This window comes from Leptinotarsa decemlineata, unplaced genomic scaffold (assembly GCF_025532065.1).
Source record: "Leptinotarsa decemlineata unplaced genomic scaffold, Ldec_3_MD MMD2_tig00001064_RagTag_RagTag, whole genome shotgun sequence".
Taxonomy (NCBI): domain Eukaryota; kingdom Metazoa; phylum Arthropoda; class Insecta; order Coleoptera; family Chrysomelidae; genus Leptinotarsa; species Leptinotarsa decemlineata.
Window position 1 is genome coordinate 12,322,636 of NW_027412558.1, and position 26,669 is coordinate 12,349,304.

At 35.3% G+C, this 26,669-nt stretch overlaps 1 protein-coding gene and 1 long non-coding RNA gene across 2 annotated transcripts in view; one reads left to right on the plus strand and one right to left on the minus strand.

The window, feature by feature from the left end:
• Positions 1-26,669, plus strand: part of LOC111517914 (uncharacterized) — a 1,107,665-nt gene that overhangs the window by 848,260 nt on the left and 232,736 nt on the right. The window lies entirely within an intron of this gene.
• LOC141482451 (uncharacterized) lies at positions 740-11,978 on the minus strand. Its single transcript, XR_012465544.1, has 3 exons — positions 11,590-11,978; positions 6,813-7,011; positions 740-960 (listed from the first exon to the last, which is right to left on the minus strand). It is a non-coding gene; the product is annotated as an uncharacterized lncRNA (long non-coding RNA).

A 26,669-nucleotide genomic window follows, 5' to 3' on the forward strand; every position in this document is an offset into this window, starting at 1 on the left:
TTTTGCATTTCCTCAGTCGCGATTAAATCTCCCTCTTTTAAAGAGGTTGGAACAGATTACCCCCAATATGATACTTTCTTGAGTTACACAATTATATGTAGAGTATAATAGTTGACCAGATGGATCATAAAGGAATATTCGCTTAACGAAATGAAGGAAAATGTACCGGGTGATTCTCTAAGATGGCTCACTCCTATAACTTTTTCATTATTGGAGATAGAAAAACGAAATTTGGGGGTTGTGTCTTATAGTTCAATTGACATATTTACTTACTTTGCCGTACATCCGGTTTGACCTGAAATGACCCCAACTTTTCAATTTCTAAATGGGACATCCCATATATTTTTAATTATTTCGATCAAGAATGGCATTCTAAATACAACAATACTTCATTTGTCAATATTTGACAAATAAAATCATTTTTATTTCAGTTTTAATTTTTTTATCTAGAATGCCATGGATCGTGTAAATCGCTTTATTCTTGATTAAGTAACATGGGAAAACTACGACTTTGAGGCTTATGCCTTCACAGTCCTTTTAAAAAGTATTTCTCAGTCGCAAATATGAATTTTTCCAGTTAACTTGATTTTGGCATATCGAAATGGGGTGGCTCGTCGGCTTTTTATGAAAGATCATTTTCTTACGAATAATTTGATGCCACACACTGTCACTTTATTTTCTATATTCTCCTGGATAAATGCAAAAAACGATCATACCTAATAACAATTATTCTAGGGAAGTCACGAAAATTTTCAACTGAAAAATTATATAAAGAACAAAAATTATGGATGTGAGACAACTATATTGCTTGAAAATGTTACTGAATGTTAAGAAAAATAAAATAGAGAAAAAATCCATAAACCATCCTTATAATACCAGGAAAAAAAATAGTAATGTTTTGATTCCAAAATGCATAAAATTGGTTGGACAGAGACATAGTAGTTTTTTAGGTCCAAAGATCTGGAAGAAAACATAAAAAACGTTGTGAATTTTATTACTTTCAAACAAAAACTAAAAGAATGGATTGAAATGAATAGAAATGCATGTCATAACATAATGAATCAGTTGCAGTTATAGAAGATTTAATTTTTTTAGCCAAATTTGTATATCTCCATTGCGGCGACGAATTTTGGTAATCTATTTTGAAACGTGTCTGTATTATGATTATTATTATTATTATATTATCATTATTCTTATATTATAGTAATATTATTATATATGTTTTATCTTAGTATTTTGTCTATGTAATATTTGTTTTTCGTCAAATATTATTTCGTTAAATTATTCTGTATGTTGGCTAAATCACATATAAGCAATATTTTTTATATTGCTTCAGTGATGCCGTTGTTTATTCAACAATCATCAAATATTCTTATGTACTTCAATTGTAAAATTTTGAACTTTTTTTTGAAAAAACGTTATTATTATTATTATTAACAAATAAAACGTATTCGCTATATTTATGCACGAAGTCCTGTTATTCTAGTCCTCCGTGACAAACAATTGAAGCTGTTGCTAGGACTACCTAAACAAATAGACTAATGAGTATTCTGTCACTTTCAAAAATGTATTTGTTGTGTAGTTTATGATTGGATATGGCAAATTATACTAGAAACGAGAAAATTGACATGTTGCTAATTTACGGAAAAACAAAAAAGAATGCAACTGATGCAGCTCGAATTTATTCTCAGAGGTTCATTAGTCTTCGCCATCCCACTTGACATTATTTTCCAAAACTGGAAAAGAAAATGCGAAAGTGAAGAAAAAGAAGTAGACGTGTTGGCCTATGTAGAAGTAAATTGTACGGCGTCAATTCGCCAAATTGTTTCTGCATCACATCAATATCTTTACGATAACGATCACAACCGAAGATTGACTTACTGCAACTGGTTTTTGACGAAATACCGGGAAAATGTACGTTTTCCATTAAAAATTATTTATTCAGATGAAACCCGATTCACCAACTTGGGTATGTTCAATAGGAATAATAAAATGTACTGGTCTCAAACAAATTTACATCTGATGCAAAAGGAAATAATAAAAATATCGAATATTTTCGAATGCTTTTCCAAGTTACTTCTTGTTATTAAATTCAATAGTATAACTCTGATTCTGTATATCCTTCACAAATGAATCTTATTTTAAAATTATTCATGTCGTGAATCATAGAAAAAGTATAGTATTCTTCTCTTGAAAAATGGCCGTTACATCGTACTTTATTGTACTCACATATTACCGCTTATGTACTGTTCTTTTCCATTTATTTTTCTTCAGTAATTCTTATTTTTTGAGTCACCGAAAAAATCAATTTTAGAGTTGTGAATCAACTCACAAAGCAACCTAACCTCTCCCTAACCGATAAACAAGAGGGACTACCAACCACAAAACGTCACAATCGAAAATTCAATTTCCAACTAGCATCTTGTGCGGTGCAGTCCAAAGTAACTCCGAGCGAAATAAATAATGTAAAACCGTCATTTCGAAGAGGAGGGCAATTTGCACTTGGAAAACCACATCACGTAGAAATCTGTACGTTAGGAGCGGTGACAACGGCGCGCTAGATGTCAGAAAGGGATTTAATTAAGGTGCAGTAAAAAGCCACCGTCTGTCTCGGCGATGTTGCAGAATCCTTCCTGATTGTTAAGACTGTTGCTTTCACGCCTTCAGCATCATTCCGACACCTGGCGGTAATCACCTCTAATTGTCTTTCCTACGAAGTGATAGGAACGGCGACGTTCATCATCTGGTAGTCTGGCTGCGTCAGGTTCTAATGATACGACCATATATTTTTACACCTAGGGTAATCGCAAGCTGATTGGAGTGAAGTAGGTTGATTTTGTCAATTTCCAGTGTACGTTTACTGAGAGTATCTGAAGGAGAATGAGTAAATGCAATTTGAATAATTACACTTAAAGACTGCAAGGAATTCATAGCCTGCGGAATCATCTACACAGCTAGAATGAAATAAATTCATTCATCGATTGATGGTGGTTGGATTCGTGGTTCAGATACTCTCCCGTATGAGTGGATTTTCGGTATACAGATGTTTCTCACTTAGTGTCGGTCCTCTTCACGACTAAAAGAGAAATCATCAATACTCTATTAGACCGTGCTTTTGGACTTTGTAATACGAAGGAAGGTCTAGAGAAGGAACTAGACATCATCAAAAATGATCTTCAACGGAATGGCTACTCCAAAGCGATGGTAGAAAAGACTTTGGCTAGAAGACAGCAGGAGCCTCGCAAGGAAGAGAAGCCGTCACAACCAGTGCTTGCACTTCCCTACATCAGAGGATTATCGGAGAGGATAAGAAGAATTGGTTCCAAGTACAACATCAGAACCTGCTTCAGATCCAGTAACACTATCCGTAGCAGCCTCACGAAAACCAGGCCACCAAACGCAGACTGCGATTCCAAGAATTGCATTTACCGGATACCCTGTGAGTGCGGAAAATCCTATATTGGTGAAACTGAGAGGTCATTGAATGTTCGCATTGCCGAGCACAAGAAACACACACATCGAGGGGAAACCAGCAAATCAGGAATAGCAGACCATGTTTGGACCCATCAACACAACATCGAGCTGAGATCTTGCACAGAGAGGAACATTGGTTTAGGAGAAAATTCAAGGAAGCCGCATACATGTTGTCCAACAACGTATTCAGCCAAGCCAGCGTAGAAATACGCAACATATGGAAACCCATCATCAAGCGAAAAATGGCCAACTTCCGCCAAAACGGTCATCTCCCACGGAACCAGTGAAGCGGAAAATGGAAAGCGGTGATAAGTTAAAGTACTTGAACGACCTATTAATAGTCATCTCACGGAGGAATCAGTCCAGTCATCACCCGAAGACGATTGTAGATACTAACAATCGAAACGTCGTGAACTAACGTGACTTGGAATCTCTCCACTTATTATTTTTATTTTCTTTTCTTTATTTTTATTTATTCAATTCTATTTTTACTTGTATTTTATTTCACTATTATTTCATTTCAGGTTTATTTCGGTTAATATTATTCTTATTTTCAGCTATTCATTTTTAATTTTTCCTTTTTAGTTGTTTCAGGGATTTCAAATCATTTCATATAGTAGACAATGAAAGTCCGAACTAGTGAAATTCTAAATATCACGATTAAGCCCATTTTTGAACAAGATCTAATAAGTGCTTCTAAAAACACAAGTGGAATAATTGCCAAGTTTTATCGTTAACGATTGTATTTTTGCGTTGATAAAACCACTTTCACATATCTTCAATTCAATTATCACTTTCCACGAGTTGACGAGTCCGACGACCGATCATTCGTATCCAACTACAGGTCAGTGGCCATATTATGCAATTTCGAAAAACTCTTTATGGAAGCATTATTTATGATCAAATATATAACGATATTATAATGATAATAACATCAAATCAGCTTGGATTCATGTCCAAAAGATCTACCGTAACCACCCTGTCGAGTATAACTTGTAATCTCGATTCAAAAGAACAAGTTGATGTCATCTATACTGATATAAAAAAGCCTTCGAACAGATTGACAACTTACTACTTTTTGAAACAACTTCAAAGAATCGGATTCTCTATGTCTAAGATTGGATTGCTCAAATCTTATCTGTCAGATCGCATCCAGTTTGTCGAATAGGGGAAGGTGTTCAGTAGACCCCTGGGGCACCAGGTCTAATCTAGGGCCACTCTTATTCTTGATTTTCATAAAATAACATTTCGGTAAAGATCACATTTCCTCATTTACTTCTTGCAGATGACTAGAAGATTTATTCAGTAATTAAGTCCATAGATGACTGCTATCATTTACAGGACTCGCTTAATGAAGTTCAAATTTGGTGTAGTGAGAACAAACTTCAACTGAATGTAGATAAATGCAAATTACTGTCTTTATAAAGGAAACTCCATCAGTAATTTTCGAATATTCTATCAATAATAATACGCCTCTCAAAAACGGTGACACTTTTAAAGATTTAGGGGTTGTGTTTGATCAAAGGCTCACATTTGATACTCATATAACTCACATTGTATCGTCCGCGGTGAAGCTATTCCAATATTTTTCCGGAAAGTGGGGTAATTTTTCAAATGTTAATCCGCTCAAATTATTCTATGTCACTCTCATAAGAAGTGAGGTAGATTATGCAACGTTAATTTGGTCTCCATTATATCAAAATTCCAATCAGCGATTAGAATCTCTTCAGCGTAAGTACTTGAAATTCATGTTTTTAAGTGCAATGGATTCTATCCAGCCAGGGACACAGACCAGAATATTTTATTAAACACATTTAACTTACAAGCTCTAGCAGATAGAAAAAAAAATGCAACGCAATTCTTATGTTTTCAGTTGAACTTTCGAATAACGAAATTGATTGTAGTGACAAATTCAGTTTCTTGTACCTAGATCTCAATCCAAACATATGCTTACTTTTTGCAATAGGAATCCTAGGACGAATTTATTGAAAAAGTCGCCGATATTTATAAAGTGTGAATTGTTCAATAAACTGTTCGACCTGTGCGATATACATCATGACAGCAAACAGTTTATTTTGATTGTTTTCCATTAACTTTTTTGATCTGAATCTTTTTTCATTTACATATACTTTCTAATCATTTGTATTTTCTCTATTTGTAGGTGTGAATCTGTTGAGAATAAATATATTATTATCATCATTATCATCATTCTCAATTTTATTTTAATTTGAGAGTCACCGGTAGACAGCTGTTTCAGTCTGTTGGGCATCGTCAGTACCGGGCAGGCGGTCCTCGATTGGAGACAAAATGTCAAAAACCAAGAAAAGTACTTGATGAAAATAACTGCGCAAAAGCAAGCAAGACATAAATGGAACCACAGGCACCGCTCTTGGAGCCCTAAGTATTTTCCTGTAGTGCTCAGAATGTTGTTCTAATAGACTGTTGCGAATTGAATTTCTCATCATTTTCAATAGATTTATAATGATGTCATTTCTTCACCTATTTGAAAGCGGGTCTCGAATAAGTTGTGTATGGTTTTCAATTCAATTTTATCGTTTTTTTTTTAATTTTGAAACTTCATTCGATATTGATAACATCTCATTTTAATTTTTCTCATGACTATTATTTTCCAGTGAAAACCTCAAATGCGAATGCTTTCGCTCCTGAAAGCAGCTGACAAGGACTCAGGACGAGTCTAAAAGCGCAAGGTATAAGAGCATTAAAAGACTATCTCCCCAATTCTGATACACCAAGATAGAAGCCACTTCCCAGGGCCCTTAAAAGCAGTGCACTCCATAATTTATAGTTATTTAACAATGCGAGGATGAAAAAGATTTTTTTATATCGTTCGGAAAGGGTTATGACAGGAAGGGCCGCGTTAAATTATTTTTAAGCGGATTTACGCGATTACGGAGATGAGAGTCTGGTGTTTATTTTTTAAAGTGAGATTTTCAGGACACTCGCTTTATTCAATAGGGGCTTTTCGTCAGCGAACATTTGTTGTGTAATTCAATCGATAAATGGAGAAATTGCCAGAAAGATTCAAATTTCTTCGATCATTTTATATAGAAAACTTTATTTGGTTTTCAACATGATCATGACTTATTTTATATTTTGTAAATTTTTCAGTTTTTCAACTAAATTGAATGAATCCAACCTGTTAATAGTCTTGGAACTCAAATTTTGAATTTGATATTAACGAAGTAATGAGGTTTAGGGCAACGTCAACTCATTATAAGTCTGTTGAGAAAAAAGAATTTGGCTTTCAACTCCTCCATCTGTATACAAAAAATGTGAGAACGTTTCAAAGAAAATTTTCAAAAATTAACTTCTCTTACGGTTTGCGTCTGGACGTTACTTCTTTGTAAGACATACACATCTTCGTGAAGAGTTTTTTTTGGATTTAATTGCTTTCTTTTTCTCTCTCTCTCTCTGTGGTAGATTCTACAAATTTTTTGTATAAATATAGGAAGCCAAAACCTTTTTTATTATTATTCCTTTCTAAAAATATACCCCTTTCCATTTGGGTCGTCTCACCTGAAATTGAAGAATTCATGAGGAATATCGTCCAATCTTGATAGTCGACTGGTGAAAACCTGACGATAGCAAATTGATAGTTTCAATGAACTTGTCAATTTTCATACTAATTTCCCAGAAGATAATAAACACAAGTATCAAGAATATTTCGAATTATTCAATTCATGAGAGCCACATTGCTTCACAATACGCATTAGACAATACTCAGAATATTTTTTGAAGTGACTGCATTTTTTTTATTTCTGAGTAGTGTAAAGTTCATATATTGATTTCCTCATGTCTTATTTTGTAAATCATGCCCTAAAGAAAATAACGGCGGCCGCCACTGGTAGCCATAAACCAATTGTGACGTAGCTGTATGTAGTCAGAATAATGTTGCCGGCTTCGATGGAATTACGAGGAATGTTCCAGCGCCTTCAATCGCGAATATGAGCGCCATCCACTCGCTCAGCCAGACAGTCAAGTCGAAGTTACAATGCGGTAGGCAGAGCTATCTAATGAGGCGATTTATAATTGAAAATAGTTGAAGTTAAAGTGTTTTTCAAAAATGAAAAAAATTGAGTTTGATTATTGTTCAGTGAAGGCAATTATTAGTCAACCTACATGGAAAAACGTAACACTCATGATATCAACATCTGGGAGTTAGAGTTCTCATGCATAAAATGTCTTTTTTCATAATAGCCCGTCATATAAAGAAGTGAAATTCGTCAACTTTCGGGGTTTCTAAGAAAAATTAATAACGAGAATTTGCTAGAATCAAATCTGAAAATATTTCTACAAAAAAACTACCTCCATTACATTTTTCAATTGCATATGTACTGCCAACATGTTTCATTTATATGGACGTGTCCTATTTCATGTATGTGGTCAAACAGAACTCAAATAAGTCATTATTATTTTCATAAAGAAATAGTTCACGATGTGTTATGTATTTACGTCTTGTCATCGAATTATCATTCATGAACACTTTTATAGTTCGTTATTCAGTTATTACTGTCGAATATGTATATGGAACTAAAAAGAAATGGATGCCAATAAAAAATTGTCACATGCATAATTTCCGTCAAGATGATATTCATTTTGCCTTGAATTACCGTTATTTCCATGATAATTCATGGAATTACTGGATGCTGTATATGAAACTGCTATTTCCAACTGAAGATCAGATTCTTGACTCAAGATGAGGGACAGCCAATGGGATCTCCACTTTCACCAGTTATAGTCAACGTATATATGGAGTGGTTTGAAACCCTAGCCTTTGATGAAGCCTACAAGAAACCTCGAGTTCGGTTGAGATACGTTAACGTCGAGAATACAGAACTAGACACCTTTCTGAAGCATATATGCACAGCGTGAAACCTTACATCACTTCCACAATGAAGAAGGAAGTCCACAATGAATTGCCATTTTTAGACTTATCGATGAAGAGGACCGACATCAATTCAGAATCAGTTGTATAACGAAACCCTACTCACACGGAATAGTGTCTGAGGAATCATTAAGACTCTGGTAGACCGTGATTTCGGGCTCTGTGATGCCAAGGAAGGTCTCGATCATCAAAAATGATCTTCATCGGAGTGGTGAATCAAACTTTGGTTAAAAGACAACAAGAGCCAAGAGAGAAGCCATCATAATCAGTGATTGCAGTTTCCTACATCAGAGGATTGTCGGAAAGAATAAGAAGAATTGGGTCCAATTACAGCATCAGAACCTGCTTCATATACGGAAATATTATCTGTAGCGGCCTCACGAAAAACCAGGACACCAAACGTGGACTGCGACTCCGAGAATTGCATTTACCGGATACCCTGTGAGTGCGGCAAATCCAATATAGGTGAAACAGCAAATCGAGAATAGTACAGCATGTTTGGACTCATCAACATAACATCAAGTGTTTCCAATCTGAAATCATTCATAGGGAGGAACACTGGTTTAGGAGGAAATTCAAAGAGGCAACATAATATGTTGTCCAACAACGTATTCAGCTAAGCTAGCGTAGAGATACGCAACATATGAAAACCCATAATCGAGCGAAAAACGGCCAACTCTTGCCAAACGGTCATCTCCTGCTGAACCGGTGAAGCAGCGAGAGGGAAGAGGGGATAAGTGAAAGCACTCGAATGTCCCATATGAAAATAGTCATCTCTCAGAGAAATAGTACTGTCATCACTCGAAGACGATTGTGGATACTAACTATCGAAACGTCGTGAAGTAACTTGTCCTGAAATATTCCAATTTTTATCCCCTTTTTTGTTTAATTGTTCGATTTTCAAGTTTTTCTTTGTATTTCATTTTAATTTCATTTCAGAGTTTTTTGCTCAACATAATTATTATCTTCAGCTATTCAGTTTAATTATTAATTGTATTGTTTATTTTAGGGACAGGGACATTTTATATCGTATTAGACAATGGAAGTCCGAACTAATAAAATTCATCATGAGACATTGTCAACCACGTTCAAACAAATGTGAATTGGTATTAGTAACAACCCAAAATTCTATCCTCAGTATATTGGCTCTTTGGAGAAGAAAGCTGAATCTACTAGTGAAGTATTTCGAAAGTGGAATAATCAGAAATCAACTGGAAACCATGTCATATCAGTGTATTGCTAGAGCTGAAATATTCAACGGCTGCTCTAGTTCCAGATTTTGCCACCACGAAGTGAAGGCTCATTATGCCAAAATGAAGGTTGAGTCCACCTAAATACCTTCTGAAATTTCATACTATTATTTATTACTCGTTGGATTTTTTCTTCATGGTGACATCTACTCAATACACATAGACTATGTTATTGCATGTAAGGTGCATATCGTTTCAGATCTATTACAATAACCAACAGTGTTTTTCATTGAGTCCACTTCTGAAGTGATGTAACAAAAACAAACAAGTTGACCGCTACGCATGTGATGTGAGCTGCTGACGGCGTGGTATGCAGATGAAACAGATGAACATCGCATCCGCAGCTTCCTCAGTGGCAGAAGAGGATGATTGATCGGCCAACTAATTGAATGATCGATGGCTTTAGTTCATCAAGTGCCGTTCGCACCATCATTCTCTTCTCATGGCCTTCTCGATTTCGAGTGCGGAGAAATTAGTCCGACACGTTTTACCCCTATCGTATCGACGAGCTTTGTTGGTCGAAGTATTTCTGAAAATGGATATCAGAAAGGCGAAATCGATGACAAAATGAAAGGGAATTGTTTTGACCATAATGAGAGAATGTAATTTTCACCATAAGTAAACAATAGATTCAGAAATTCCCACCTTGGTGTCAGGAAAAAGAATATCTTCATATCAGTAAATCCGCAGGAACTGCTAAAAATTAATAGAAGTTCATTCCAGATCTCTTCTTTCGTGAAGTACGTGAAGAAGCATTTTGCTTTCATCAGGAAACTATTTATTACCTGGACGAAATACTTGAAGAAGATTAATACTATTAGCATTTTATTCCTAAGGTGGCAACCTCTCCCAATATTCCAGTGCTAAATGGTGAATCCTGTCAGAAAACAACTACTTTGGATTATGTTCGACAAACAGTTATGCAATACGAAGGATATTTTTGGCGATATTTACACAGACCAGTTTCGGGGTATTACTCTCTCATCAATGCAGGAAAGATACGACTCGAACAATGATGTGCATGGGACTCGACTGATTCAAAATGTTTCTTGGCTGAGGTTGAGTGGAAGAGCAATTGAATGATGACTTGTCATCATGTAAATTGAACTTCGTCTTTTATTTCAATCAAATTGTACCTGATCAATTTGCTTGAAAAAAGTATTTGAAGGTAATAAAGATAATATTATATTATTATCATTATATATAAAACCTTCTCCTGAGAGAAAGATAGATTGACTTGTATAAGCTCCATCTTGTGAACAGAACCTTGATGAAAACGAAATATAGTTCCATGTCCACTGTGGTGTTAGCCAGAAAAGTAGTTCTTCTTTGTCGGGTATTTACCAGATATTAGGAACGTGTGTGTCGGAACATGTTTCGAGAATCAGTTTGAAATATTTATTATTTTAAATATATATATATTTTTTCTCGTTATAGTGTTGGTAAATATAATGTTTATTTCCTGCACAAATTTTTGTCTCAGAAGAAAGTCAGAGAAGTCGCAGATACTCTGTTATTTGGGTCGGATCTCTCCTGCACTGCCGGAAATAGCATATTTTTTCAGGTTCACCTTCGCAATTTTTCTTTTCAGCGTTTTGGAATTTTACGTATCGTTAAAACGATTTCAACAATAATCACGTAATTCTCATCGACACGAATTCTCACTGATAGATATAATAACTGGAACCCATGGACGTATGGCATAGAATAATTGTTGGCAATAACACCACAATAACATTGTTTTGTTGTCATACAACTCGATTGATGAGATTTACGAATATTGTATACCAATAACCTTCCTCTTTATGAAAGTGATGTATCCTGGTTTTCTAGAAAACGACTTCAACTCTATATCATTTTGAAAACTATGAGAAAGAAAATAATACCATGGTTGTAGACGTAGACTGACGAGTGATAGGCAAGCTCTGGAATATTGATATGGGATCATGCATTACTCACCTTAATTTTTTTTCGTATTACCAATGATTGCATCTCTGAAGATAATCATCAATCTCACAGTGTCCTTTCAATATCATTGAAATATGAAATTCAAGAAAAGCTAGCCAAATAACTGCGAAAACTTGTTTTCATATGGCCATCCTCATTCCTCAATTGGGTACAGTTCAATGAATTTTCAAACAAACTTCTCTCAAAACTAGACAGTGATCAGAATGTTCTTACATTTTCCAAATAGAAAGTAAATTTTTCAACCCCATTATTGTTCAAAACATCGAAGGGAGCGGCTTCAAAAATATGATTTACATGCAATAATTAAAATTATTACATTCATCAAAAATGAGTTTTCAATGCCAACAGGGGCTTCCGAACTCTGACAATTGATAAATGCCAATTCATTGAAGCTACATCTGTCAAATTAGTTGTCATTTATTCAGTCTGTTTGCCAAATAACCATGGAAATATCATTCAACAACATGTGCAAATGATAAAATTGTTTTATCAAAATGGGTGTTCTGCTCAGGCAACGATCCGCGCGCTTCGTCCATTTCACGGCGATAACATCGCCGCTGTCTGTGAGAGTGTGCAGGAGAATCTGAGGCGGTCGATATCGCGTCGCTCATAAAAACTCGGCCTTTTGCAGACCACAACTTGACAAATTTTGCGTCGTGACTTGGTCCTGCGCTCGTACAAAACTCAACTAGCCCAAGAACTGAAGGTTACCGACCATAGACAGTGACGGGTGTTCGCTGAATGGGCTCCGGAGCAGTTGGCAACTGACCCTGATTTCTGAATGAATGGATACCTACGTAAACAAACACAATTATCGTATTTACCCCATTAGATAGTCTGCACGACCGATTTGAGGGCATGGTCATCCCACGTGGAGGTGATGTGAACTGGCCACCGAGATCGTGCGATTTGACTCCATTAGACTTTTTCTTGTGGGGTTCTCTCAAAACGCAGATGTATGCCATCGGTCAAACTTGGCCTGATTTATGCGCCAGAGTCAAGGAAACTTGGATGTTTTGGATGCGTTCCACACAGAGAAGTCGTGAAGTTGTGGAGGAAGCTGTGGAATTGGCCGCGGTGGTAGTGCGCCCTACTCACGATCGGAAGGTCGTGGGTTCGATTCCTGCCTCGACCAGATATTTTTCTCGATAGAATTTATCTGGTTGAAGCTGAGATGATTCTGTAACTGTGTTAGGAATCACACGTTGAAAGGTGAGACCTCGTTAGTCCTTAACTCGCACAAGTTTCTCAACTTCTGAGAATTGTCGTTCGTATGGGGCGACAGCTGATTAACGGAAAAACAGATTTCAAAACAGATTTTTGAAACAGAACTTTTGAATAATGTTATATTAGTTTTAATCAAATTTGAAGACAGGAATCGCTCAGAGAAATACCCTATACAGTGCTATATTCAGTGTGACAAAAAAACACAAAGTGAATAACTATGTTGAATCAATGTGTTTTGAATAAATTAAGAAAGTAATTTTCACCATATACAACTACTCAAAACTTCCAAAACATGTACGAAACCGGCACAAAACTCAATATTATTTATATTCGACAATAACGGTAAGAATATCAGGAATATCGTGTAAAATTATTGTCTCCGCCTATGGTGGTTTAAAAGATCTTCTGATTCCGCGCGAAAAAAAGGGGAGATTGTTATCACGTTTTCTAATTTACTTATTCTTTCCTTAAGATCTATTTACAACAATGGTACCGACCTGTAATAAAAAACCGGAAATGATGTTCATCTTGCCGTTTTGAAAAAAGTTATAAAGGCGTTTTGTCAAAGGTCGACGGGATGTCACCTTTTCAGTCAATGACTTTCAATGGAAGATTACGGAAAGGTGATTTCAATTTGTACACATCGTAGACATTAATTGGCAGAAGGAACCTAAGAGTTGAATAGTTAGTGATTCGTGTCAGAGATTCATCCGAATATTAATTTTTTTTTCAGTGATTCAGTTTTATATTCACTCATGCTTGAATCAAATTGCAACTAAACTGACAAAAATTACAGAAAATATAATATAATTTGGTTTTGTGAAACTGCTAGTTTATTTAATATTTTTCAATAAAGGCTGTCAATGTGACAGTAAAAATGTCTCACAGTCCAATGTGCCTCAAAAATGTATTTGTCTATATGTTTATGTTCTCAGATAGAGCTGGTTTAAGATATCAATTTTTCTCTGTTAGTTTTCTGTTCATTATACCGCCCCTCATTCACTTACAATATTCTTATTATAATTTGACTGGGTTTCTTACAAATTTCGACATCAGAGGGCTGTGGTTTATGTTGTAACGAACAAAAAACCTCATTTTATCCAGATGCCTTATCAATATCATTACGTTGGAATAATTTATCATTGGACCGATTTCGTGAAGAACATATAGTGAAGAGTTTGTGATAATGATTCTTTTAGGATCACGAATATCACTATTCTCTATTAACTATTTCTTCGTTCTTCAAACAGTTCAGTTGGAACTTTTTATTATATCTTCCTAGTCACACCTAGGTGCAGGCCAATGACAGTTCGGCTTATAAGTGTTACTCGCGTAACACAGGATAATTTGAATAACGTTACTATGAAGCTTTCAATGTTGAAATAATTCAAAGATCAACTTTCAATTCATGTGTAGCTGGGTTGAGATCTTTATGAAAACAGCATTGAAAAACTTGGCAGAGAATTCATAAATAATAATGAGGGCAATAACTGATTTTATTGTAACTCATATATTTCACGAAATATCCCAACTTTTAATAAGGAATAACACTTCCAAAATACGAATGATGAAATTATAAAACAACAACAAAAATTAATTGGCGCTTCAGGACAACTTTATTGATTCCAGTAGCGCATTTGCTTTTTCAGCTACAGGAAAACCCGGAAAAATCTGCAGCACCACATCATCTGAAGATCTTGATCTGCCAATGTTATCTCTCTGATAAAAAAATGTAGGGTGTTTCCAAAGGCTTCAATAAATTCAATACATCGCCAGAACACGACACGACTAACGTCAAACTTAAACGAGTCTGTTTCATCTTTGACCAAGGCGTAATAACGACCAGATTCAACGCCACCAGATTCAACCACAATGAACAATAACTGCATGAAAATTATAATAGTGGTATGATAGATTGAAGTGTTCATCTATTTCGAACCTTCGTAAGAGTTTGGTGCTTCCGTCAGAGGTTGAGTCATGTTTGAAGATCATCAGTGTTATTATTAGATTGACTGTGGACCCAGCTACATTTGTTTCCTTGTAACAGTCAGTAAATTTGACCCATGTTTTGCAATACAGTCGATCATCACCTGTTGAAAGTTCCATTTTCAGATGATTCAACAATAAGCTTTGCACGGACTGGTTAGTAGACATATTAGGAAGTGCTAGTTGAAGTCCCAGAAATTCACATACGTTTTTGCTACCTCTTGAGCATTCACTACAAAGTAAACAAGTGAGGAGTTTTCAGCAAAAGATTTACACACAAAAGACGAGTAGACTGTACGGAATCATTCAATTCAGAGCGGTCAGAAGTATTGATTCTGCTATTGTTTTGCTTACGAAGAGTTTTCAACAAGAACCCCAAGAATTCGGAACAATCCTCTTTTTGTTCTAACGAGTATCTAGTGGACTTTAAAGAATCCAGAAAATCGGTTGGAGGGAAAGATGATACATTCTTACGAAATTGCAGTTGCATGAACAGGTGTTTGAGTTTGGTGAATAAGTAGGAAACATTCTCGTTTTCGTTCATCATTAACACCTCGTTTTCGAAATTCTTCGTCCTGAACAACACTTGTAAAATGCTATTCATGAAGCAAGTGTTTCCTAAATTATGTAATTGAATTTTCTTCTCTAGATTTTCAGGACCAATCTCTACTGATTCGTAAGAAAAAGCATGTGACCTATAAGAATTATATGAATCAAGTGAGTTTTCAGAATGGAATCACCCATTATGAAAAAAACAGATCTTTCTTGTAAAATAATAATAAATAATAATAAACAATGGAGATTTAAGAAAGCGATAAATGATTTTATATTTCCACCGTTATTCTCAATTTTTTTTTTCAATTTTGTTATCGACTTCTAGGAGTTGTTCTCTTCGATGAAATGAACTTTTGAGAAGAATAATCCTCCTGCAATTCCATCAGCAGTAAAAATATAGTAGTCCTTATGATAATTCCATTTTTATTTGCACTGGTGGAAAATTTCCTGTTTAGGTATATATTATGGTCATAAATTAAAGTACTGCTGAAGTTGTTAATGTTCAGGTCAAATTTATTCTGAAATAGTGACTGTCATCTCAGGTTTTTATTAGAGTTTTCCATCCTTATCCTGTTTGAAATAGAGTATATGGTGTATCATTATTAGCTGCTCATGTTTCCAACGAGAAACATCCAGGCACGAATGTAGGATATACATATGTTCGGAAACTGGTAATGTTAATAACAAACAATATGACCGTTCATGATTAGTCAATAATAAAGGCATCAATGTTTGTTTGAAGGTAGTTGACAATGTTCCTTGGACTTCCATTGTCTAATAAATTTATTTGAAATCCCTGAAAGAATCAATAAAATTAAAATGAATATCTGAAAATAATAATTATAAACAACATATACATAATATGTTGCATATTTTTACGCTAGCTTGGATGAATGCGTTTTAGGACAACATTTTATGCGTCTTCTTTGAATTTCCTCCTAACCCAGTGTTCCTCCCTCAGATTGATCTCAGCCTGGGACCACTTGATGTCATGTTGATGAGTCTAAACATGCTCTGTGTGTGTTTCTTGTGTTCGGCAATGCGGACTCCCAATAGACTCTTAGTTGCACCGATATATGATTTTCCGCACTCGCAGGGTATCCGGCAAATGTGATTCATGGAATCGAAGTCCGGGTTTGGTGGCCTGGTTTTCGTGAGGCTGCTACGGATAGGTTTTCCGTATCTGAAGCCGTTTCTGATGTTGTACCCAATTCTTCTTATTCTTTCCAACAATGCTTTGATTTAGGAAAATGCAAGTACTAGTTGTGACCGCTTCTCTTCCTTGTGAGACTCTTGCTGTCATGTAGCCAAAGTCTGTTCCACCACATCACTTTGGAGTAACCATAACATTGAAAATCATTTTTGATGATGCCTAGTTCTTTCTCGGAACCTTCCTTCGTATTACAGACCTGGAAAGCACGGTCTACTAGAATCTCGATAACTTCTCTTTTAGTCGGTGGTTGGATTCGTGAGCCAGATACTGACCCGTGACAGTGTCGGTTCTCCCCACCAATACGTCATAGAATACAATTCGTTTTGTACATCCTTCTTTATTGTGAGAGTAATGGAAGGTTCCACGCTGTAGATGTACTTCAGGAAGATGTCTAGTTCTATATTACCATGGTTCCATATTATGAAGGTGTCATCAACGTATCTTAACCAGACTGGAGCTTCTTGTGGGCTTTTTCAATTGACAGAGTTTCAAACCACTCCATATATATGTTAGCTATAACTGGTGAAAGTAGTGATCTGATTGGTAGTCCTTCATTTTGCGTAAATAATTCGTCCTTCAGTTGGAAATAGCAGTTTCGTACACACATAGTAGTTTCATCATTACTCCTATGGGTAAGTTTGTTAATCTTCCAGGTCCCCGTCTTCGGATATCTCCCTCTGTAAGTGTTTCTTCGACAGGAACGTCAAAACTGATTGGTTGATCTTGCTCTGTGAGTTCGATTGCCCCTAGTAGTTCGATAGAATGTTTGGAATTCTCCACAAAAGGTGAGGTTTCAAAAAAGTCTAATTGACCAAATTCCACGCTTAAGAAATCAAAATGACTCATGGAGTGGACGAAGATAATTTCGAGAAACGAGTTTAGTTTACTCAGATCAGATGTCAACTTTAATCAAGCCTTGTTGCACATGACATTTTCTCGAATGAATGTACATTTTATCTGAATGGGTAGTAAAAGTAAAAATTTTCATGAAAATTTTTGAATCGAATCACGATATGGTATGCTAACTCCACAACCGGTATCCCCAGAAACTGAATGATTGAACAGAAATTTGGTATAATCTGAAAAAAAAAGGTGGGTAATATTTCAATTTGCTGAATATTCAAGTTGTGCTGGACATTCACAACGTCATTCAGTCAGATGCCCTATTGCGAAATGAGGTTGTCAGCCATCTTTACGGAAAAAAATTACCAAGTGCTCTAGGCTAACACCTAATATTCTGAATGTATGCGGTTCATTGGTGCTCAGTTTGGATATTTGATGAAGTGATTTTTTCTATTACTTTCACGACATCGATAAACTCTGTCAGAGTGAGTCATTTTAACTGAAATATCAACATGTGTTTATGAATATTTGAGTGTTGATTAATAAGCATGCGACTTATTTGCAAAAAGAAACATTGTCATTATACAAAATTGTTTCCACTATCGTAAACACAAAGCGTTCATCAAACAGTTCAATCTCACCAAATTCCCTTATTTAAAATTCCTCACTCGTCTCGAACCGTATTACCTCCATCAACATTAGAATCCGTTACTTCTCCAATAAACGTCTTAATCGATTCGAAAATTTAAATGCCGCCGTCGCTCTGGCCGCCCTTTTTGCTATTCGGATATTGTATTATTAGAGTCAGAGGTATACTACAGTGAATTATCACTCCCTATAACCCTTTTACAACCTATAAGGGAGTAATAAAACTGGGTTTAAGTGCTCTCGATAACGGGCTTTCTCTTTAAAAATTCCGAAAACGAAATCCGTATAAAAATAGCTGGGGAAGCTGGTAGATGGACCAATTTGTGTTTTATGTTATGGAAAAACACTGATTTCATTGTAATTGAGACGATTATTTCACATTGGAAGAAGAAGGAATATGCCTGACAAAATCATCATGGGGACCTTCTGTAACTGATTTCAATGAATTGTCACAGGTTGTAAAAATACTTTTCAATTTGGTGTTATGAAATAAAAGTATTTGAGAAGGAAGTTCATACGAAACGGTCAGTTGATATGGATAGGTGGTTCAGATTGCTGAAAAACTCATAGTTATTTTCAACAAATAAATCATATCTTGGAGATTATGTTCAGAATATTACTGCCCAGAGTCTACCTATGCAAATCACATACATGATATTTTTCATAATAGACAACATCCTCATGATGGGGGCGTTTCAACGTTAATAAACAATGTCAGCTAAAAACCCCACCGTATAACAGACCAGAATTTTCGCTATATTCATTTTTCCCTGCGTAGGAAAAAATATTTGAAACCTTTCAAATTCAATGTTCATATAATTTTGAATTCAGGTTCTTGTCAACTCCTCAAAGTTGCTTTTACCATGGGAGTGAAAGCAACTTCTGGGGAGTGGAAGATATTTCATTGAAAATAAGTTTGGGAATGGAAAATTTTACTAATTCTGAAACTATTGTTTCTCAAAGTTATTTCTGAAGGGCAATACCACTTATTTGCTAGTGGTAGGGCAGCCCACGATGCAAAATGGGGATTTACTCAAGCGTCATAGAGACATATTAGGTTGCAAAGCTTAGATTATAAGAAGAAAAAATGTTATATAATATATACCTTTTCATCGGTGGGAAAAGCGGCTATAGATTTTCAAATATGTAAAAAATACTACACATCCATGTATAGAGTTACTTCATTCCTTTCTTTGGAAGACTCCCTCATCCTTCTTTTTTTTGTATCAAGATGGAGTAGTAGAAAGCCAAAAACTTTCTTTCCAAAAAAATACTGTTGCGTGTACATACTCGAACGCGTCAGATATTGATAGCATCAATGTCCTACGTATTTTTAATAATATTCGTATGTTAATTTGATCGTTTTCATGATGCGGGTGGCTGTACGTTAAAAGTGAAAAGAAAAAAAATGTAATCGAGAGCGTCAGATTTTCTAAGTGCAACAAAAAAAAACTCTCATTCAATAAAATCTGACGATTTCGATCTGACGCAAACTCGCGACCATTATTATAAGGTGCAAAACAAATTCGCCATTTTGAAAAACTCAAGCGCGTCAGACTAAGATATATATGGTTCATCTTTATGTTCTAGATGTGCTGTCTCATAATCTGATGATTTTCTAGCAATAATCGCCTAATTTTTTTTCAAATCATTGAACTCAATTGATTGAAAAGCTCAGGAAATAGCGTGCAAATGAATAAGTGTATGTTTTTTAAGTAGATTACTTGTATTCATAAGAGAACTATTTTTTAAAAATGCTCAAAAGAATTCAATTTTTATAATCAATTGATTAAGTAATCTTCATCTTCATCACGAACGAGTCTCTGTGATCAGCTGTGATTGCGTCAAAGCAACAGAATTAAGAGTGGGGACGGAGTGAGAGAATAATAGATAGAAAAAAGTGAAAGAGGGATAGAAATTCGAAGAGGGAAATATAGGTATCACACAGCTGCACGCATTAAACTTTATCGACGACTTTTTGTTATTTCGGCTTGCGGAAATCGTCAGATTATATATTTTTCGTTATCCTTGAATAATTTTATTCAAAATAAAAAAAAACTAGCTACGCTCAAGAATGTCGAAATGACGTTTTTTTTACAACTTTGCTGCCCTCCCCTTTCTTTACGTCACTCTCAAATTGTCACATTACTGGAATATACACTTTTTAGCATGTAATTAACTCACCGTACCTTGATCTGACGCGCTCGAGAATTTCTGATGATTATTTTTTTTTCACTAATCTGATCCTTTATTCTTCACGGGCGGCCTTATATATGGGGCTCATATTTGGTCGAGGTACTTAACCGGGTACAAGGTATCCCCCTGTATATTAATCTGCCGCGCTTTAGTGAATCCCGAAATCCCTGCTTGGGCTCCCATATTATAGTGAAAGTTACAATTTTCTAGTCAAAAAGTCAACTTTCTCAGACCATTTGTCGCAACTCAAAAGTAGGTGTTATATCAAAAAATCATTTAGTAGGTTTATGCTGTCGATAGACCCAATACAAACGATGTGATGGTTTTTTGAAAGAAGATTCTCATTTATCAAACGCCAGAATGAAGTTTCTACGTGATGTCATAAGACCTTATCTCGAGTGATTGAAAAAATATTATTTTTTTTTTACAAAAGTCTCTTTTTTCAGAACCAAGTTAGCTAGACAAAAAAACTGTGAAAATCGCTTCCCACTTACCGCCCCAATGGATAATAAGCATGTTTCAGATCACTTTATTGATGTACTTGAAGATTTATAAAAGTTTAATAGGTTGAAAACAACTCATTTCCGTAAAAACTAAGGTGAAAAACCATTTTTGTGATTTTGTCAGTTTTTTTTTAAATAACTATCAATAATACGCAAGATATAGCTATGGTGTGAATTCATCAAAGCTGTAATTGATACCTCATGAGTCATTTAAAAAAAAATGGCTCACGTGACATTTTTCATTTTTTTTTTTCATTTCATTTCATTTTTCTGTAGTTGTTCCTAAAATAATTTTCTGCCGCGAAGTAACTTGCTGGCTGAGTGTCTTTTTGGTAGTACAAAACGTCAGGTTAATTTCAATATTGTTACTTTTTCAGTGCTTGTGAAAAAAATTGTTATACACATTTTATGTACCCCCTTTAAGGGGCTGTATCTTAACAAGGGATGCTCGAATGAAGTTTCTTTATATGAAAGATCCTATCTTTTTTTCGATGAGAAATCACCTCCTTAAATGTTTTATACTCATTCCGTTACACCCTGTATACAATTCAACTTGATCATACTGTCTCAAATTTTTTTTTTCACAAAGATTTTCATATTATGATCTTTCGATTGATTTCGTAAACTCAAATTCGTAAATGTTTTTTTTCTTTTACCTGATTTTTCGAATCCCTCAACCGTGTCGTATATCATGCTTCACTAATTGTTTTGACAAACTCGTACTTCAACACTGATTTCTTTTGAAAAACTATGAACACGGTAATAAGCATTAAACTCCAATAATTTTTTTGTTCAAAATTTACTTTATTCCATTTAATAGTTTTTATTCGGCAAACCTATTTTTCTATCTCTTTCCCCAACCAAGTCACAACGAGTTAAATCACATCGACTATCCGTTAATTGAGATGGATATACCTTATAATAGGTCCCGCTTGACATAATTGGAGGTAACTGGCAATTTATCCTGACCTGTATGGGCTGTATAGGGGCATTATTAGGCTCTTCAGTAATCCTGTTAATGATTTTAGCAAGCTGTTGGATAAAGAGTGGGTTATCGTGAAATAAATCACCCAAACATAATGAAAAACCAGAAGTTATTCGTTAGCGAACAGGCACCATTTCAGGAGAAGAAGGAAAATCATTCAAACATTTATACAGTAGGAATAATAGTTGTTTGAAATCATAGTACACAAATGGTGCATTTTATAACAGAAGAATTCAGCATCAGCTTCCAAATGATTTTTGATGTTTTGAGAGATGAAATAGCTTGAAAAGTGGTTGCCCTACGTTTCGAGCTAGCTTTGTTCTTCTTTGCTTTTGCGCAACCAAAACGAACTTTTTTGAATCGAATCGTCTCGTGTGATGAAAAGTAGAGACATTCAGGATAGTTATTAGACACCAATGTGCCAGTCAGACGCATTGTAAAGGCAAAAGCCCACCAACAAAAAACCATGGTTACTTTACGTTGGTCTGTATTCCCCGAGATATTCTAGTTCAAAGCATACTCAGAAAAACGAAACAATCCTATATTTGCTTCCGTTATTGATGATACTTTCGATCGGTGTGCCAATACCCGTATTTGTAAACAATAATTTTTCAATAGCCATTCTAGCGGACAAAGGCTTTAGTGTATATCACTTCCCATAATCTGCAAAAATTAAAATTGCAATGGAGAACTCTATACGGGAGTAGAGAGGCAAATTATCAACCCGAAAAGTTAATCCGTGAATATATTTTATTTTTTATAAAGGAAATTGCACTAATTATCAGTAACTCATCATATTTTATAGTTTTGAATTGTGAGTTATTGATTTACTTTTCGAAATATTCGACGTGGTACCTATAAGGTGTTCTTTTCATATTTTTCCCAGACGATTAGCTGAGTGAATCCATTTCTAATGAGCTATTCAAGAGCTAATTTTTCTGAATAGGCAAGTGCTTCATTAACATCAAAAATAAACAATCAACAGGGTCAAAATTCTCAGAATTTGTTTTCAAATCTGATGGTGAGCATCGACTTGAATTAAGTAAGACTAGCAGATTACTCTATTGAAAACACTTCCCCAACACCAGAATCAAAATTACGGTCTCTCAACGCGCGTTTCGCTAACCAAGTTAGCGTCCTCAGGAGATCATTATGACTGAATCATGCTGCTACAGAGTACAGCAGCGTAAAATTTACAACTGTATACAATAATACTGTATACAGTAATACAGTATTACTGTATACAGTGCATTACTGTATACAGTAATACTGTAATAGTACAATTCAGTCATAATGATCTCCTGAGGACGCCAACTTGGTTAACGAAACGCCAGAAGTTCCAGTACGAACTATCTAGAACATTACTAGTGTCGCACATACTAAGAGGCCTAAACTTGAAGAGTCAGCGTGAATCTTCATATAATAATAATGATAATCATAATAAATTGCCTTTATTGATAATACAAAAAACAATACAGAGATAAATGAGAAAAATATGTTACGGAAGATTCTGGTAGTCATTGGCGAAGTTTGTCTCAGAGCTACTCAAAGTCAACCAACAAGCACTACTCCGTAATGAATGTGAACATATATAAATTGAAAAGAAAACAAACAACAATGATGGTAACACGAAAAAAAAAATAAATAGGATATTATTAGGTGATTATCCCCCAAAAGGGTTGATAATTCGAATTGATCTGTTGCTTATTCATAATTGATTTGTCCAATGATCAAAAATTGACTATCATAGATGAAACTTTTATATTTGTATTTGAATTTCCTGCTATTGATATTATGTTGAATTCCAAGTACCTTTTTAAATATGTTTCGCACCTGTCTTGAAAACGAACATGAATAATGGCAGCGTTACAAAAGAGAACACCTTCTTTAAATATCAAATATTTCAAAAAGTCAACATATCAAATAAAACATTTCAACAGATGATACCAGTGAATTATATTTGATTGTTTTCAATTCTGAAAAATGAAAGCGGATTTGGGTCTCCGAAGCGTAAAGATGGGTATTAAAACAGGGATAATTTTTTGTGTAGGTTACGGGTAATATATAGTAAAGGTTTATCAGGATGCCTTTATTTACGATTGCCGGTAACGACTCCAAAAACAAAAAGTTTACTAATTCCAGTATTACATTCATTTTGAAGAACCGAAATATCACTTACCTAACACCAGGAGGAAAAATTCGCTTTGCAATATTCAACAAATAAATTTTATTCCAAAGGGCTGTCAGCTTAGTTTGCCGGCATCGAAATTCACAGAATGAGGTTAGAGAGAAAAAAACGAAAGGTCGAATAAAAAGGAAAACAACAAAAACCTTCGTCGCCAATGCTGAATTGTAAACAATTATTCCGCAGACGGCCAATCTGGTGATGAATAGCACAGGATACTTTCATATGCCACAGTACAAAAAATGTATAGCTCTTTTTATAGACAAACTTTTCGAATACAACACGTTACCCATAAGCATAACATTGTTCGTGGCAAACTTCGCCTTTGCTGCACCTGTAATAAGTACTCCATTACAATTTTCCTTCAAGATTGATCGTGGTCTTGTGAAAACATCTACGGCAAATTTATTGTCACCAGTTTTTCCCATACAGTATAACGTATCTCACACACCATCAGTGTCATCACTTATTGTTCTGTAGATCAGTGAAAATTGTCATTTCTATTTCCTCGAATGCCCTATTAAATTTTCATCTGCAGTCCAAAAACACGAAAACGACATTTCGCTTCCCGAGGAGAACTTATAGGGTAGCCAAGCAGTATATATAGATATACAGAGAGAGAAACTATATCTGACCGATATTACCGAGGATGGTCGGTTGTCTCTTGGGTACAAGACAACTTAACTGGTTCCGAGGGTCCCTTAGCTATTACTGTATCGAAAAAGGGCTAATCGATATCGTGGAGTTTCCAAACTAGACTTGCATCGCTTGTCTCGTGAAAAAACAGAGTTGGGAAATGTCCTTCCTCTTGACTGCGACACGTAAGCGGCTAGTTTGTTATACACAGTGTCAACGACTTCTTGATTCGGAAAATTTCTCCATTTGTATAAATGATTTGGTGCGTTTTTTATAATTCCAATTCAAGTGGCATACGTTCATTGATTTCATACATATTTTATTCTCTTTTATAAGTAATGTATCGAGAGATCCACACCGTGTTAGGAATCACACATTGAAAGGTAAGACCTCGTTAGTCCTTGGCTCGCACAAGTTTGTCAACTTCTGAGAGTTATCGTTCGTATGGGGGCGGCAGCTGATTAACGGAAAAACAGATTTTAAACAGATTTTTTTTAAACATATCACATGCCAGTTTTCAGTATATAAGCTCTCTCTTCGTGAATATTTTCCAACTTGTTTCATGTGTTTTTGTACAAATATAATTTTCATTCCAATTTTATTCAATAGATAATGTAGTACAATAACAGTAGAAAAACGTTACTACCATGATAGTGTTAGAATTCATTGAAAGAAATAAATTTTATGAGAAAACTCAACAATATTACCAGTTTGTATCATATTCCTCTACTTCTTCAAAGTGTATCTATGAAACCGGTCAAATCTTTGGAACTTTCTGTATTGTCATAAAGTAATGCACTGTATATCCAAAGCCAAACATTTCTATATTTTTCCCTATTGAAAAAAAATTTGAAATATCTCTCTTGGATCGTCACTATCATTATACAGGCGAAATATTTTTTGCTAAGGTCGCTAAAGCCATGACGTAAAGTTTTAGAACCTAACGGGTATATTTCATTTATCGCTTTGCAAACAGCAGATCTTCACTTTGACGGAATTCTACAATTTCCGATTACGTTCCATATCGTATTCTAGAAAAACCATAAATATGTTTACAAATTGTATTTTATTTATGCGTATTCACCAAAAATCGAGCATTCGTGTATGTTTGTTCGTGTTCGCTCATCTTCGCTCGTGTTTGCTCGATATATTGATGATCTTCAATTTCGTAGTCGTAGTTGATCCATCTTCTTTCTGCAAGCAGTACGTGCGCGGTAAATATGTCTGGAGGTGCGTATTCACCAAAAAAGCGAGCACGAGCGAGCATGAGCGAGCATTCGTGTATGTTTGCTCGTGTTCGCTCATTATTGAGTATTGATGCAGAAGGCTCGTTCACTCTTGTTTGCTCTTGTTCGCTTGTGCTCGCTTTTTTGGTGAATACGCACCTTCAAGGTGCGAGCATTCTGCATCAATAATCGTCTAGTGAGTACAAGCTAGCGAGCGAGCGAACGTATGCTTGTTCGCGTTCAGAAGATATCAAGAAGAAGGCGGTACTACAGGTGCGTATTCACCAAAAAAGCGAACATGAGTGAACACGAGCAAACATACACGAATGCTCGCTCATGCTCGCTCGTGAATACGCACCTTAAGAGTATGCGCATATTGTGTATAATTGAGTTCCAATGTTTTGCACCATTGAAGATCCTGGAGAAGAGCAAATAAAGTCCCGACTGTTTGAACAAAAGAGAAGAAAGATCAACTGATTTTAATATATTTTCCTAGATAGAATATATCTAACGATTTTTTTATGTATTTTCATGTAACTTTTGATGCATAACTCTTTTTTTTTATTTCTTCTTAAGAACACATCGTCATTATTTTCGAAATGTTTTGTCATATTTATCTTCTTCACACGACCAACCTCACTTTTTTTCGAGGATAAAACACAAGCACTACACCAAAATCCTCAAGGCGCTCTTAAATCGGTGCATGTGCAAAAGAAGTGATTCACATTGCATTCGAGTCGCTGGAAATTAAATCTATTTGGAAAAACGTTCGCAGAAAGTTTATTCCACATAAACGCCTTCCTCCAAGTGAAAGAATTTCCAAACAGTGAAGTTTCAGGTGTACTGAGTTGAACTTCGAAACAATGTG